Here is a 17,000-nt window from a genome sequence, read left to right as displayed (position 1 = left end):
TCTGGGAACAGCTTTCATCGTTATGAGCGCTATATGGAGGCGCGTGATCAGTTGGTGGCTGATCGACAAAAGAATGTGCAGGTTGAGGATTAAGGCCCGATACTTCAACTTTAGCATAATCAACGCACACAGCCCACACTCCGGAAGCACTGATGATGACAAGGACGCATTGTACGCGCGGCTCGAACGCAAGTACGCCCGCTGCCTAAGCCAACACGTCAAGATCATCATGGGAGACCTAAGCGCTCAGGTAGGTTAGGAAGAGGAATTCAGCCCGATGATTTGGAAGTTCAGCGCCCTGGAGCTAACAAACGAAGACGGCCACCGTCTCTTCGATTTTGTCGTCTCACATAACTTGACCATACTTCTTCTTCTTCTTCTTCTTTGTGGCTCTACGTCCTTACTAGGACTTGGCCTGTCTCGCTTCAACTTAGTGTTCTTTGAGCACTTCCACAGTTATTAATTGAAGGGCTTCCTTTGCCTGCCATTGTATGAATTTGTATAATGTGAGGCAAGTACAATGATACACTATGCCCAGGGAGTCGAGAAAACTTTCCCGACCGGAAAGGGAATCGAACCCGCCATCTCCGGATTGGCGATTCATAGCCTTAACTCAAATTACATCAGATTTATTTTTCAGAAATAATTCCAATGATTCTCACATGTAATTTTCAAGGATTCCTCCAGAAAACCTTTAGGTGTTTCTCCAGGAACTTTTCAGAAGTTTCTGAAGCAACTCATTTGGAAATTGATCTAGAGGTTCTCCAGAAATTCATGAGATTCCTCCAAAACTTTCTACAGATATTCCTCTAGTCTAGGAATCCCTTCCAGAGGTTTTTTCAAGAGTTGCTTCAGAATCACGTTCAGTGGTTTTCCAGGGAATTCAGCCAGAGATTCCAGAAATCCAGACATTCTACAAAGTGTTCCTTCGTGAATGATTTCACCATCCAAGTAACATTTTGGTGGCCAACAAGCCTCGTAGAGGTTTTCAGAACCGTCATAAAAACTTAAACCTTTTGTATTGGTTTTGTGATGGTTCTAAGAACCTGTTACTTAGGCATCTCTGGAGAAATTCTTGAAGTTATGTCAGGGAAAGTTCTTGGAAAAATCTCTGGATCAATTCCTAGAAGTGTTTGCAGAAGAATTTACGACTGCATCTCTGGACGTAATTCTGAATAGATTCCTGGAAGAAGTCCTGGATGAATCCCTGGACGAATTTCTGAGCGTTTTTTTTTTCGGTTCATCGGTAGGAATGCCTGGAGGAACCTTCTAAGGACTCCCTCAACGAATATTTGAAACAATATCTGGAGTAACACGTAGAAAAATTCTTGAAGCAATGCTTAGAGAAAACCTTGGAGAAATTCATAGATCAATTGTGGTGGATTTTTCGGAACTCCTGGAGGCCTGATTGTGTGGAATCTTCTTAAGAATTTCTGAATGAATGTTAGAGAGAACTTTTGGAAGAATTTCAAAAACGATCAAATTTGTGGAATCTTGGAAGGAAATATTGGTGTAATAGCAGAAACCCTAGAAAATTAATGGAAGATTTTCTGCATCAACACTTCGAACACTTTTTTTTTTTTTTTTGAAAAATAAGCATTGATCATGATTGACCATCCGCAGTTGCTCTTCTGTCATAGCAAAGATAGTTGCATTCATTCAGAGAACCAACAGGGGATGCTTGAGATTCTCATCCTTGCTTATCCTCAGTATGTAAATGCTGGCACCTCAGAACTTCTCAATAAGAGGTTGTTCATTTATTACGTAAGGAAATTTTCACGATTTTCCGACATCCCTCCATTGTAGGATTTTTGGTATGAGAACCCAAATATTTTTGTACGGCGCGTAAAATTTCTCAAAACCACCCTCCCTGCATAAAACTTTTCGTAATTTACGGACAGCTCCTAAGTAATACCAACACCAGCCGCATTCCAAAGCAGGTCAATTGATAATACGGATGGAAGTAATGACATTCGCAAGGCCTGTAGGCCGCAAGGCTGGAGTCAATATTCACAAATCAAAATGTAATCTATTTTACATATAAACTGGAATTAACACCACCACAATTGTCGAAAGTGGGCTTTAAACTGTAAAAAATACTGCAATATTCTATGAATATTTCTTTAAATTTGCATAAAAATAACAACATAAAACGAGCTCACTCATTTACGTGCCCTGGATCAGGGTTGGTAATCACCAGTTTTGTCACCGACCAACAACGGAATGCTAAAAGAAACTTCGTCAACAAATTATACTTGCATTATCCCAGCGACCGACAATGAGTGTTTCGAGGTAGAACTAACAATAAAACAGGCGGCAGCTACAGTTTTCATATTTTTTTTGTGTCCTATAGCAAAGACGAAACTTGAACATGTAATCACAGACAAACAGACGTAACTCTTAGAGGAAATTCATCAAAACTTTTGCCCGGTGTCATTTTCATGAGCACACTGCCACCTGTTGGTAGAACCGCGCGCGACACTGTCGGCCTTGATGGATTTGGATTTGACGTTTTGCTGATACGCACACTACTACACAAATTGCCTGTAATTTTCGTTTGCATCATTCAGCAACGTGTACACTGGCAAACGTCAAAGCGATCGAACACTAGCGCATCTGGTGGAACGATCGCGCAAATCAACTGTAATTTGAATTGATCGTTAAATGCATGTGCCAAGCCGTTTTGAAGAGTATTACGTCTGTTTGTCTGTGAAGTAATCGATCTGACTGTAAATGGGAGGCGAACCAGTCAAACCTTTTATTAATGATTCAGCCTTGTTGCTTGTTGTGTTGCAGTTCTGCAAGGCCTTTGAGTCGATTCCGAATGAAGACGTGCTCCCTTCTTGTGTTTTTTTTTTTCTTCTGATTAACCATTCTCGTGATTAGTCCTTTGTCTGTCCTGTTCGGTGTGAGCTTCAGAACGAAAATTCTGATGAAGAGAGATACGGAACGAAAATATTCAAGCGCTGGTTCAATCGAAAAAAAAGTCAATTCTTCGAAGATACAGTTTGTATGTCAATTACTAATTGAGAGACAAATTTGTAAAAAAGTATCACTTGTTTTGATGGGATTCGAACCCACGACTCCGTATACCTAGTCCGGCGCTTTAACCAACTAAGCCACAGAACAAGTTAGAACTCTGCAAAATAGAAAGTCAAACTGGGTTCAAAGCACCACCCTAACCAAGCCCGTCTTCCACAACTTCATCTCTCTTTCGGCTTAGATGTTAATCTCTCAGTCTCTCAAACGCTCCCCAAGTAACACACTTGTCACAGACTTACTTCTAACAAATATATACTAACTTGCTAGAAGTAAGTCACAATGACTTCTGCGCAACTGTTGTGCCTTCGAAATGATTAGTGTGAATTGTTTACGCGATTAGATTTGCGCCCTAAGACCGCATGCTTCTTCACCGACCGAATGGTCAGTGCGAAATTAGTACATCTAAGTTGAATGAGAGATGAAGTTGTGAAAAACGGACCCGGTTGGGGTGGTGCGTCGAATCCAGTTTGACTTTTTATTCTTCAAAGTCGTAACTTGATCTGTGGCTTAGTTGGTAAAAGCGCTGGACTAGCGATACGGAGTCATGGGTTTGAATCCCATCAAAACAAGTGTTATTTTTTCACAAATTTGTCTCTCAATTTGTCAATTAAACAAACAAGACGGGCTTGGTAGTCTAGAGGCTCCCTTTCCTCCTACTTTGTATCTTTCTATATTCTTTATTCATAGCCATCGCTAGAACCGAAACGGGTTGAAAAAGCCGTTTCCCTTCCATCCAAACTTTCACAGCACAGTGTCTCAATCCTATTAGAAAATGCCTATAAATTATGCAATCAAGCAAACTGTGCCGCACATCTTCAAAATAATAAAAACATATAATTCTATCACCTTACCCTGGTATCCACACACCAATGTGTGAACCTTCTGCCAAGCAAGTCCCACCAATACTCCGACATCCGCATGAATTTGTGCTGGCGCAGAGGTATATTCGGTCAGATGTGGATACAAACGATTGCAATCATCACTTCCTTCCCCTTCCCCACATTGACCTGAAACTTGACGTGACAGGCGCCATGGTCGCCTTAAAATAGTCCTGCTAGTCTCCGGCAGATATCTCATTGGTTCCTTGTGTGAGTGTAGCTGGTCTGGCAATACTGGAGTAGCATCTACGGGCGGTCAATCAAGCTCAAGCTCAAGCTCAATTTGTCAATTAAACAAACATTGTTTCTTAAAAAAAAAGAGTATTTATTGATTGATTGATTTGTCTTTATTAAAGAGACTTTCAGCCCTTGACCAGATGAGTTTTTAGTCTATTTCAGATATATCAGATATAGACAGTAATCATCAATAAAATTATCAGCCGCTGGTAATCTATTTATTGCCGTCAATGTTTTTTCCTGCAGCTCCGATGACTATTAACAACTCTGCTCTGGATCAATACTTGAAGGAATCTCTCAAGCAAATTCTGTACTTGCCCCATCGTATTCTTTTCCCAGATATCTGAAATACTTAAAACACTTTTCACCGTCAGGAGTTGCCAGTTTCTACACATAGTAGGCAACTAGCTCTCAGAAAATTTAACTTCTAGCCCTCCGTCTATCTTTTTTCGAAATAGGGTAATTTTCCAATTGTTGCACGGCTAAAAATTCGCCAATAATTATTGTTGCACACCTCATAAGAATAACATGGAGCGTGCAACAATAGGCGAGTTTTAGCCGTGCAACAATTGGATAATTACCCTACCCAATTCTTGCCAAAATCTAACTGTCAAAATAAGTTTACTATTACAATCCTCAGATTCTTTCTTGAAGCCCCAACATTTATCCTACTTTTCCTGTAATCACCATCTCCTTAAAATCACCAGAATTCTTCTAGAATCCTTAGCTGCGGAACATGTGTTAACAAGAATCCAAACTTATCAGATTAACTTTTAATTTCCGAACGCTGGACTGTATGGAACTCGTTAAAAGAATGAAATTTAGTCGGACCAAATGGAGTGTGTGGTTCTATAAAATATTGAGAAGCAATCAATGAATAGTTTGACAGAAATTCATGGAGCATTTGTTTCTATTCATTTGCAAAGAATATTATTTTTTCTGCTGTCTATCGAATGTTTATCCGAAATGGTCCCAAAAAAGAGGCGAGATGGACATTTCGGATTGTTTTTATAAACAGAACTAGAAAAGAATCTATCTTTCCTAAAGGTGCCATTAGACAAATATTTGATGCCATTATGACAAAAGAGGCGAGATGGACATTTCGGATAGTTTTTATAAACAGAACTAGAAAAGAATCTATCTTTCCTAAAGGTGCCATTAGACAAATATTTGATGCCATTATGACAAATATTTGACTAAACAAGCCCAACAAATGACCAACACAACGTGAATCGTGGCAACCTTGGATAAATGTGGGACTACAATCACAAATATATTTGCCCGTGCAATGGACTCTTCAGCTCTAGCTCAGTTTAACCAGATCAGAGCTTCACTCACACAAGGAACCAATGAGATAGCTGCTTGGTACTAACAGGCATTTTTAGTGTGTGTGAGTATTAGCGATCTTCAGTTTTCATGCGAGAACGGCGCCTGCTACGTCAGATTGCTCGTCAATGCAACGCAATAATGTGGGGAAGAGGATGGAAGGGATGATTGCAATCGCTCGTCCACGGTTGACTGTTATACCACTGCATCTGCGTAAGTTCATTCTGGGCCGTCGGATGATTGTGTGGCAGAGAGTTCACGTTGATGCATGAATGCCAGGCGTAAGGTGATTGCTTGTTGATAATTTTCAATTATCAACCCGTTTATGGTTCTAGTGATCTGCTATGAACAATTGAATATACATGAATTCCATATGCAAAGAAGAAGAAGAAAATAGATAAAGCTTGAGCTTGATTGACCGTTCGAAGTTACTACTCCAGTATCGCCAGATCAGCTACACTCACACAAGGAAGCAATAAGGTAGCTGCTTGGGCCAAACAGAGATCTACAGTGTGTAAGTGTTACTGGGCTTCTATTTTTTAGGCGACAATGGCGCCTACTACGCCAGTTTGCAGGTTCATGTGGAGAAGTGGAGGGAAGTGATGATTGCAATCGCTTGCCCGTTTAAGGCCGTTCGATCAGTCCTCTGCACCTCAACAAGGACATGCGGATTGCGGTTGTCAGAATGATGTTGGGAAATGTTTATATTTTGCATAAGGGAATGCCAAGCGATAAGTGATAGATTGTGTGAAAATTACTGTGAAGTTGATGCGGCAAAATTCGCTTGGTTGCATAACTTGAAGACGTTATATGATATTTTACACTGTGCTGTGAAAATTAAAAGGGAGGGAAATGGCATTTTCAATCCGTTTCTGGTTCTAGTGATGGCTATGAAGATACATGTATATACATGATACGTTTTATATAGAGAAGAAATTAGATAGAAAGATACAAATTCGGAGGAATAAACTTGTAGCTCTTCAAATGATTTGTGGTAAAATCCTTGATTTAATGTGTGGTTGTGTTACAGAGCTCCAGTGTCTTAATTTATCAAATTACAGTCATCCCAACCGACGCCCAGAGGCTCTTGCGTCTTAGATTTGTTTTTGTTTTGATTATCGCCTCGACAACCCCTGTGCCACTCTCTGAAGTTCAAGCAATGAAAAATTCATTACCTCGCTGTCTGCTGAATTTTTACCACGGACTGATATTCAAAGTCAGCATATTCAACTTCAATTGATATTTGCTGGTTTAAGCACGATTTAAAAGCAAAAAGTGCTGCTGGTGCATACTATTCACTTAAAGCAAGCATACAGGGGATAGACAAAATGATCGGGACAGGCAAAATGTTCCCTTCTCAAAAAATATTCAAATAGCTGTAACTTTTCCAAAAGTGCATCAAATATTCTCAAATTTTTACTGTAAGTGGATCAACTAGTTGTGTATCAGTGGACAAAATTTGGAAAAGATCGGACTATTCTGCACGAAGTTATAAAGATTCTAGAAAAAGGTATATTTATCCGATAGCCAACTTTGAGCTGTTATATCTCCGGATTCAATGAACCGAGTGCAATGAAATTTTGACCATTTATGACTTATATAATGAGCTTTGAAAAACTTTTGACTTAACTTAAAATTCTTAACACGGAAGAAAATTATAACGATTAGATTATTTTCCTAATAAAACACCAAATTTTCTTAAATTTCAACATCGTTTCAAAATTCAAGATGTTAATTAAAGTTCAATTATATTCCCTCTAATTGTCTTGAATATAAATATGTTCTGAAAGAAAGTAACGACATAGCCGGCAATTCATTGAAAAAGTAATGGGATGCATATTAAAAATAGACCAATTTACTAAAAAATCATAAAATAAATAAAATCGCTATAACTTTTTCTCTTATTAATAATTTCAAGTTGTGTCAAACATTTTTCAGAGCTCATTAAATAAGTCGTTAATGGTCAAAATTTCATTGCATTCGGTTTATTGAATCCGGAGATATAACAGCTCAAAGTTGGCTATCGGATAAACATACCTTTTTCTAGAATCTTTATAACTTCGTGCAGAATAGTCCGATCTTTTCCAAATTTTGTCCACTGATACACAACTAGTTTATCCACTTACAGTAAAAATTTGAGAATATTTGATGCACTTTTGGAAAAGTTACAGCTATTTGAATATTTTTTGAGAAGGGAACATTTTGCCTGTCCCGATCATTTTGTCTATCCCCTGTAATTACTAGAATTAGGGCAACATATCCACATTTGCGTGCCTTAAATAGCCTAAAATCACAAAAAGTCATTTCCAAATTAAACAAAATCATATTCATATTCACCGCGCTCGGACTGAAGATCAAAACAGAACTTCAGCTACAGTTGATTACACTACGAGGCGTCGCTCTCATTGTCTTGCTTTCTCTTTGTCATGTTCATTCTCTGTGTCATATTGGTGGGAGACTGCATTCGTTTATTTGTGTGCGTTTTCGCACTGATTGAACATCATTGGGCTGATTTTTTTAGGCACTGCAGAGCTCGAATGAAATTACTGACAATTTCATGGAGCTATCGGTAAAATATTTGGAGTTTCTTTAGAAATTTTCTAAGCCATCAAGAAGTTTTGATATTCCTGTCATCCATTGGAAACTGCATGATTTACTAATAATCTTGAATGAAATTATTCCAACTTATATAAGTGTTTACCTGCAAACGTTACGGATACGTATTAATAAGATAAACAAATATCTTATACAGAAAGTATATAGTGTTTTGTATTGGGCGTGAATAAACTTTTTTGTCGAGCAGTTACATCACAATAATTTGCACACAACATTCAATTCACTCCCATCGTCCAGCTATTAGTAAAAATTTAGTGAAACATCAAAACCATGGTTTATTTATAAAATAATAAAATATGTCACATTTTTCTTATCATCCACGTCGCATAACTCTTCCCATAATAAATTATTCATCGATTCCCATTTTTACCGCAGCACTGCAAATGAAACAGTTTATCTGTCTGCAGTCGTTGTTGGACTATTTTTCATCTGATTTGACCGAACTGCGAATAAAAATGTATCACTCGATTGTTAATCCCCACCTCGGCGGCAGAGCTATTGATGCACAGCCTGCCAGGGGAAAGGGTTTTAAAAACGGCGAAAAAAGCCAAACCCATCCAACAGAATATAAATGCCTTTTGACGTTTGATAAGTTATCGCCTGCCTGTTGTTGCTGCTGTTTGGTAGATCAATTCTACTCTGCGCCCCGCGTAACTCACTCGGCTCACTGGGATTAAAAATAAATTAAAATTTATATTAAACATCAAAAACTTGTCCATCAACTCGGGACTTGGACGGGGGCAGTTTTGACAACCCAACACAAAAGCAATCCTTCAAACTTTGATCAATTTCGTTTGGGTTTATTGTCACCCGCCGCGCCATCCGCAAGGTAGGAGGTATCAATCAAAAACAAGTAGCCACCGACCGGTTTCAATATTTGAACCAGTTTCCCTTTGCTGGCGAAATTACGTCTTCGGTTATGGGCCCATAACCGACTTCGGAAACAACTAACCAAAACGAGGACGTCCCACAAAGAAGGGAAAGTCAAATCTAATAAATAGTTTTGGTTTCCTTAATCCTTTGGCTGCGCGTTCCCCGGGCTCAATTTCGCAGCACCCCTACCGAAATGACAGCTTCCCTTGATAATAAATTTTTGTTTCCTTAGCTGTTGTTATAAATGATCGGTCGGCAGAGAAGTCAAACTGTGAGTTTGTCATTTCACCCTCTTTTCCGTCCGGCGCACCGAACCACAAACGAATTAATGAACCACCACCACACACTACTCTCGCACTCCCAGCCAGGAACAACGAGGGACCGAGATTTTTGTCAGTTCTCGGGGCCATATGCGTGCGAATCCGTGCGGGGATATTAAGGAAACATTAGGCAGTAATTGTTATTACACGCTATTTTCCTCGTTTCACGCAGCGGCGGCGGCGGCGGCGATTCCTTTTGGGGGACTCCCACTGCGAAGAAAACGGTGCGGCGTTTCTCCGTTTCTTATGAGATGGTGAGATGGGAGAGAGAGAGATTTCCTGGGCACGCAGCAAGTCATGACTCCCAAATTAAGACATTAGTAACGCCAGGGTCGTTAACGACCCGTTACTAAGCGGGAAGCGCAAACGTTACCGTAAGTCACGTGGCCTACTTTATGGCCGTGGTAATTTGGTCGGATGCGTCCATTCATCGCACTAGAACTAGAACTAGCGAGGATCCTGTGGGAAAATTAGCGTCTAACGAGCGGCCCTGTAGTGCCACTGACTCGGAACAAATCGAATTGATTCGTCGGGTGGTTCGGGTATGGATGCACGGAGCACGCGGGCGGGTTGGTTCCACTTTAAACTCCGCAACCAACGCAACGCTAGGCGCGCGATTCCACTACTGGGAGCCGTGTGATTCCATCCGCAAGTATGTGATGGCCGGAATGGTGTAAATCAGGGACTTAGCGATTGGTGTGCCTAATCCAATAACATGGTTGACTCGTGTCCTTAAATCAACAGTGGCATCAACCAGAAGCAGCAGCAGCAATAGATCAGGTTTCCAGAGCAAGTGTGCTGTATGAGAAGCATAATATGCGAATGTCTCTTCGACATGGTATATATGAATCCATGTCAATTTCTGGATCACAATTGATGAAACATAAATAGAAGAAAAGTTGAAAGGAAGTCCATCGAAATTTCAGCAAGAAACCTACGCATGCTATTTGCAGAAGACTTCTAGGAGCTCATCCAGAGATCTTCATAAAAATGCCAACACAAGTTCACTATAAATTCCTGCAGGGTTTGTTTCGAGAACTTTCTGCAAGAATTCCTTCAGATGTGACTCCCAATATATACTTGACAGCCGTTCAGAAATTCTTCGAGAAATTCCTCCGGGAATTCTTACATAAGATTTTCCATGAATTCTTTAAAAAATCCTCAAAAATCTAATCCAGAACTTCTTTAAGGTACTACTATGGAGATTCCATCACGAAGTTCTCCATAGGTTCATGCAATGTTTCCATCAGGAATTTGCCCAGAAGTTTCTGAAAAGATACGCTGGATCCTTTTTAATGCCATATTCTGGGTGTGCATCATTTAAAAGACGCGATTATGTACATAAATTAAGTCAGGGCTTTGATAAGAGAGTCTAAATCTCGAGAACAGTCTTGCACCTGAGTATTCAAGATGGAGCCAAGGGGGTTTCCAGAAAATTTCCGGAGAGTCCAAAAACAGGGGGTACTAGGGGCTTCAGGGGAATTTAAGAGGGTTCTTTCAGGAGATTTTAGTAGCCTTTCAAGGGCATTCCGTCAGGTTTCGTTGACGTTTTAATGGAATAAGGGCGATTCAGAGGGGTCTCAGGAGCGTTTCAAGGCATGTCAGAGAGTTTTGGAGGGTATCAGAAACGTTTTCAGGGCGTTCCTATAGCTGTTAGAAGTGGTCGATAGCATTTCGAGGGTTGTTCAAAAGGTACAGAAGCGTTCGAAGGGATTTCTAGAGCTTTGTAAAGGCGTTCCAAGGGTTTTCAGGGGCATTTCAAATAGATCATAATGATTTAAAGAGATTTTCAATGGGATTACGAGGGTTCCAGAGGTGTTTCGAGGCATTTCAAGTCAGGGTCGTATCAGAGGGTTTCACCCTTAATGCAAAGGAGTTTCAGGAGCATGTCAATGGGGTTATGGAGGTTTCAGGGGCGTTTCAAGGGATTTAAAGGGTTTTTGTTAAGAGGTCTCTAAAACTCTTTGACATGCCTCCAACCGGACCCCATGTAGCTCATCTGGGGTTCTCCGACGAAGCCCCAAAAACGTCTGCGTAATGCCTCTGAAATTCGCCGGACATGCTCTTGAACTTCTTAAAATGCTTCCTAAGATTAACCAAAAGCCCATCGTGTAGTATTTAAGGTATCTGATCAAGACCGTGCACAAAAGAGGGGTTTTGAGGGGTTAAACCCCTCCCATTGCCGAAGCTAAGCGCCTCTCCGCGTTTTACAAAAATGAGGGAAAACCTCTCCCTTGTCGCCTTTTCTGTGCACGGGCCTGTATCTGATACTTTCCCAAACCCCCGGAAACGCCTCAGTAACGCCATGTAATGCCTCTGAAACCCGCTGAAAGTGCTCTAAAACTTTCTGAAATGCCTCCGCAATCCCCCTGATACGCTCTCGGACCCCATGTAACGGACCTGTGATCCTCTGAAACCCCCCGAAAATCCTCTGAAATTTCCAGATATGACTCAGAACGCTCTGAACTTCCAGAAGTGCCTCCGAACCCCCTGAAACGCACCTGAAGCGCCCTAGAGACCTCATGGAGTCTGCTCAAACCCTTCAAGACCTTAGATACCATTGAGACACCTTTAAACGTCCCTGAGACCGACCTTCTGATACCTCCTGGTACCGCATAAAAGCCCCCTGAAACCACCCCTAAAATCCCCTGCAACCCTCAGGAGCTCCCTGATAGGACCCTGACACTCCCATAAACGCCCCTGAGACCTCATGGCAACTCCTGAAACCCACTGGGACCACCTTATAATTAAGGTCAACCTTAAAAGTTCTCCTGGTATCGCACGGAAACCGCTTGAGACCTCCTGAAACGCCCCTGCAAACTCCCATTGCGCTCCCCTATGAACGCCCTCTGTCTGCCATCAGGTATCAGTAGGTCGGCTCCACAGGCACGATCTCCGTGTCATTATTTCACTTTATTATGCACAAAATTGGCTCTGAGTAGGTTTTCTTCTTTTATTCAGGGCATAAAAAAGGTGCACAAAAATAACCAACATAAAAAGAGGTTTTAGTGTACAATCCAAAAATCCTTCACGAAATTACGAAACCTCTACTTGAGTTTTCTGCGTGGTTGTTCTGCAGGTGCTGTATCTTTTTTCTTCATCGGCGTACGAAGAAAGGTTAATTTTCTGCAGAATTTACTCTAGGGGTTCCTAGCTAAGTCTCGTAAATCGCTTCCCAAGGAAACTATGTAGAATTCCTTGATTTTTGGAATCTCTAGATGAATTGATGGGAAACTAGAATTTTCTGAAGGAATCCCTAGAGGAATATATAGAAAATATCCTGAGGGAATTTCTTGATGAATTTCTGAAAAAAAAATGTCTTAAGAAACAAATTTCAAAAATATCTGCATGAACTTCTGGAACAATTCCTGGAGGAACCTCTGGAGCAATTCTTGAATAAGTTACTAGAAGAACCTCTAAAAGTTTCCTGGAGCAATCTGTGGAGAATTCATGAAGAAATCTCTGGATATATTCCCTTTAAAAAGTTCTGGATGATTTTTTGCTAGAAACTTTCAATCTGCATATTTACATTTTACCTTTCTAAATGTCGATACCTCCTTATCTCGATATCTCTCTATCTCGATGCGATCTCGTTCGTTTTTGTTCTAGATTTTCTCTCCATATGTTGATATCCCTGTTTTTACAGCTTACTAGATCTCGTTTCATAGGTGCAAAATATTCTGGGAAGGCGAAGTGACATCTGTTTGTTGACGGTTTTTCCTAGTTGCGGATGATTTTTCAATCTAGTGTGCATTACAAATTGGTTCTTGAATTCGATCTCTCCCTATTCTTTATTACACCAACGAACCTAACCTCAAAATGACTGACAATTCACAGGTCATTTTGACAGATGTAACATGAGCATGAAAAGGACGGCATCAAGATCGATAAAGTAGAATATACCATCCGTCTTTTTCGTGCATGTATGTGGTCTGTCAAAATGACCTCAGAATTGTCAAACATTTTCATGGCTAGCTTTGTTGGTGTAATGAAGAATCTCGATGGTCCCTTCAATATCGAGATGTAGAGAGTCAACTGTAATTCATTGTACAATTGACATTGGCTCATTTCAATCACGGAGTAGGCTTTTGTGTATGCTGCAGCAAAAAAAATCGATCGCACATGAAACGGAAGATGAAAAATGAGTGGAAGAGACTGAAGCAAGAGATTTGTCCAATTATAAACAACGCTTGTTGCGCAGAGCTTAAATTGTTCTTGACAGACAGGAAATGTATTGACGATTGCATGAATTTATAGACTCTAGTGCAATTTCGTTTTAGTGAGATACGATTTGCACACTCACTAATATTAGTAGGCGTTTGCATAAAAAAAATGACATTTGATCAACACAAGGCGGACGACCTTCAGTGAAACTTGTTGACGGGAAAAATTCGTGTACCACAATCGGGTAGGAACAGGCTAACTACAGCGAGTGTGAAGCGATAGTCTAGGAGTAGATTTTCCCCGGTGATATGCGCTGGGAATTTATTCCTGACCGGGTTGACTGAGACAGTTCATGAGGCGTCGATTTATTGTATTTGATTACTTAGAACTTGTTCGTTCTAGTTCACCCAGATCACAACCAATTTATACCTTGTATTCAAGAGCCTTTTTGTAGACCCTAATTCCAGTCTCTTCCCTAACATATTCTTTCATATGAACTGTATGAATCCCCAGCTTCATCATGGATTTACCAGTTTTCTATCTGTAAAAACACTCATAACCAAGCCCACATCCCCTCACCACTCTTTACCGCAAATTGATACCTGCTCCCGGAACCCAAACATTTCTGGTTTCTGGTATCTCCAGATGCATCTAGACCAACTTTACCAGAAGCATACATAGACACCCCAGATTCACTTCAATTACTCCGAGAACCCCCAATTTTTGAAAATATGTGCTCTATTCTTCATTTCTTTGCTGGATCTGCTACATAATTTTTGCTGAACTATTTCGATACAACGCTAATCAAAACAATTGAACTCATTAACGACGAGTCAAATTATCATAACAATGAGGAAAAAAAGTTGTTGTCGGGGTAACCGTGAGGAAACGCTGTGTTCAGTGAGGTGTGCAAATAATCACTGTGCAAAAATTATTTGCACAACAGTCTAATAAATTTCGAAACACTCAATATTGCAATATTCTTAATGTTTCGCAAATCAAGATGTATTCCTTCCCATGACAGATTTGTAACGAATAAACACGTGGTGGATCCTACATTTTCATGTCTTAGGTGACTTTGATAGTTATGTTGTAAATATACTGTTACAAACATTGCAATGTCACGATTCCATCCATACCGAAACGGCATTTCCAATTGTTTTATCTGCATTTTTCATCGAATCGAATAGATGTCATTACAAGCAAACAATTCAACAATTCTAGCGAGTTGCAGGAAACCCCCTCTTGAATCTTGATAACAAGCACACGGTGGATAATGATCGATTCCAGAGTTCATCGTTTTGGTCAAACATTGTTCGTCAAAGTGAAGCGGGCGACCGACGTGACGCGACGGCCGGCGACGGTTCAAACTCGATTAGCTACCGTTTTTGGGTATATGTACCACTAGCTAGATATGCGACTGGATACTGTTTGATAGCATGTCGGCGCCAACACAGTAGCGTATTTGTTTAAAAACTGATTGATTTACTGATTTCCACCACGATGAGCTGCGGGAGAATCGAAACCGAATCGAGCGATACACTACCGTGTGACGTATCGTTGGGAACGATATCGACCTAAAGTGTAATCACGTGTATGCTCTACAATCGGCGATAACGACTTTCAGACAAGGTGTTTGTTTTTCGTTTAGCTACCGTTTATTTTCTGTTTCTGTTGACATATCCTCAGGTGAGTGTCAGTTATTTGGAAATTCGTTGGAATGAAATTCCTGCAATACTTTGGAACCTTTGAACCTGGATGGGTTACATGTTTGTACGTTGCTGAAGTGCAGTAGAGCATCAAGTTTATTTTTGATTAACTTTTGTACTACGGCTTCTGTATTAATTATCTAGTTTATCATGGCAGCACTGAACGATTCCCATGCTTACTTTCAGTCCTGAGCACCCATAAGCCTCTGGCTCTGCCTTTGCTGCGATGTCCTGCAGGTTTTCATTCTAACGCCTACTTCCAGATTCCGATCCCGTTCCTGTCCTGTGTAGAGTGTGGCCGATCCACCTCCAATTCCGCTCCCGGATTTCTGTCGCTATTGGCTTTTCATGACATCGACGGTGAAGCTCCACGTTGGAGATCCAATAGTGAGGCCACCATGCTCGAATAACATACCGCATGCATCTATTGATGAAGACCTGAAGCCGTTGAGTGTTTCCCACAGATACACGCTAAGTTTCACAGGCGTACAGCAACACAGATTTCACGTTCAAGTTGGAAATTCGGATTTTGGTGCGTCGACTCGTCTGATCGTTTTTTCATACATTTTTAAAATCGCTAAAGTAGCTCTCTCTTTCTTGATTCGTGCACCTATGTCGATCTTGGTGCCACCATGGGTCGCCATAGGTGTCAAGACATCGGAGGCTTTCAACATTCTCCACTGGTTGCTGCCCAGCTTCTGAGGAACTGGAAGGGATGACCGTGTTTACATCCAACGATTCGATCTTGTTGACGTTGATTATAAGATCAGTCGTCGAGGAGCGTTCGGAAAGATCATCGAACTTAATCAGAGCGCCGTTGAGCTAAGAGAGCTACGTCATCAGTCAATTCGAAGTTATTTAGGTACTCCATGGTAATGTGCTGCTACAGCAACCCACGATCTGTTTCACGGTCAATCGCACCTACCAGGATCTCGTCGATTACGATGATAAACAGTAGCGGAGATAGGATACATCCTTGCCTCACTCCAGCAACGACGGGGATGGGATCGGACAAAACACCGTTGTGTAGTGCAGAGTACCGAAAATGCCCTGTACTGTGCTTCAATGAGGCCGATGATTTTCTCAAGGAGACCCTTGCGCCTGAGGGCTTCCGTGAGATTCCGTGATTGAGATGGTCTAAAGATTTTTCGTAATCAATGACCACCAGGTAGAGAGACTCTTGGAATTCAATGACTTGCTCCAGGATGATTCGGAGCGTGACAATATGGTGCACATAGGATCGTCCGGCACGAAATCCGGCTTGCTGCCGTCGGAGAGTTGCGTCAATCTTCTCCTGTATACAGCGATCCTCACTTGAAAAAGGTTGCCAAATTCCTCGAGCCAGCGTTTCAGCTGGTCAACCGGGTCGGTTAATAGCTGTTCAGACGTGACTTTCACGGGCATCGTAGCATTCATCTTAGTCCCACTAAGGCGACGTGAGACCATCGTAGAGGAGACGAAATGTCACCGGTATTTACGATTTTCTCGCCTTCGTCGACTAGGTGGTCCGCCCACGTTTTTTTTTGTCTCGAACAGCGCTGATGGGCTTCGGTTTTGGCTCCTCATGTTTTCGCCCGCAATATCACGCTCCTCTATCTTTACTGCTTTCTCTGGGTGCGTAGCTAACCCAAATTATTCTCGTCGGTGGAATGCACAAAGAATAGGGTATTGTACCATTTGGGCAGGTGTACCTATTTTGGGCACTTACCGTTATAACAAAGTCAATTTCAAACCGATTTATTTGAGTTTTCGTATAGAGTAAGATACTGTACGTGAGTAACTCGATACAAGAATTCAAGTCAATCCTTTTGAAATTGACTTAGTTATAGCGGCAA

At 41.1% G+C, this 17,000-nt stretch overlaps 1 protein-coding gene and 1 non-coding gene across 2 annotated transcripts in view; both read right to left on the bottom strand.

Moving 5' to 3' along the window:
• The window catches only part of LOC109421987 (pituitary homeobox homolog Ptx1), a 208,281-nt gene that overhangs the window by 9,165 nt on the left and 182,116 nt on the right, over nucleotides 1-17,000 (bottom strand). The gene's annotated exons all lie outside the window — the stretch shown is intronic.
• On the bottom strand, nucleotides 3,057-3,129 carry Trnap-agg (transfer RNA proline (anticodon AGG)). Its single transcript has one exon. It is a non-coding gene; the product is annotated as a tRNA-Pro (tRNA).

The sequence above is a fragment of the Aedes albopictus genome, chromosome 1 (genome assembly GCF_035046485.1).
Source record: "Aedes albopictus strain Foshan chromosome 1, AalbF5, whole genome shotgun sequence".
In the NCBI taxonomy this organism is placed as follows: Eukaryota; Metazoa; Arthropoda; class Insecta; order Diptera; family Culicidae; genus Aedes; species Aedes albopictus.
Note: the sequence above shows the minus strand (reverse complement) of the source record. Positions and strands in the feature narration are given on the sequence as shown.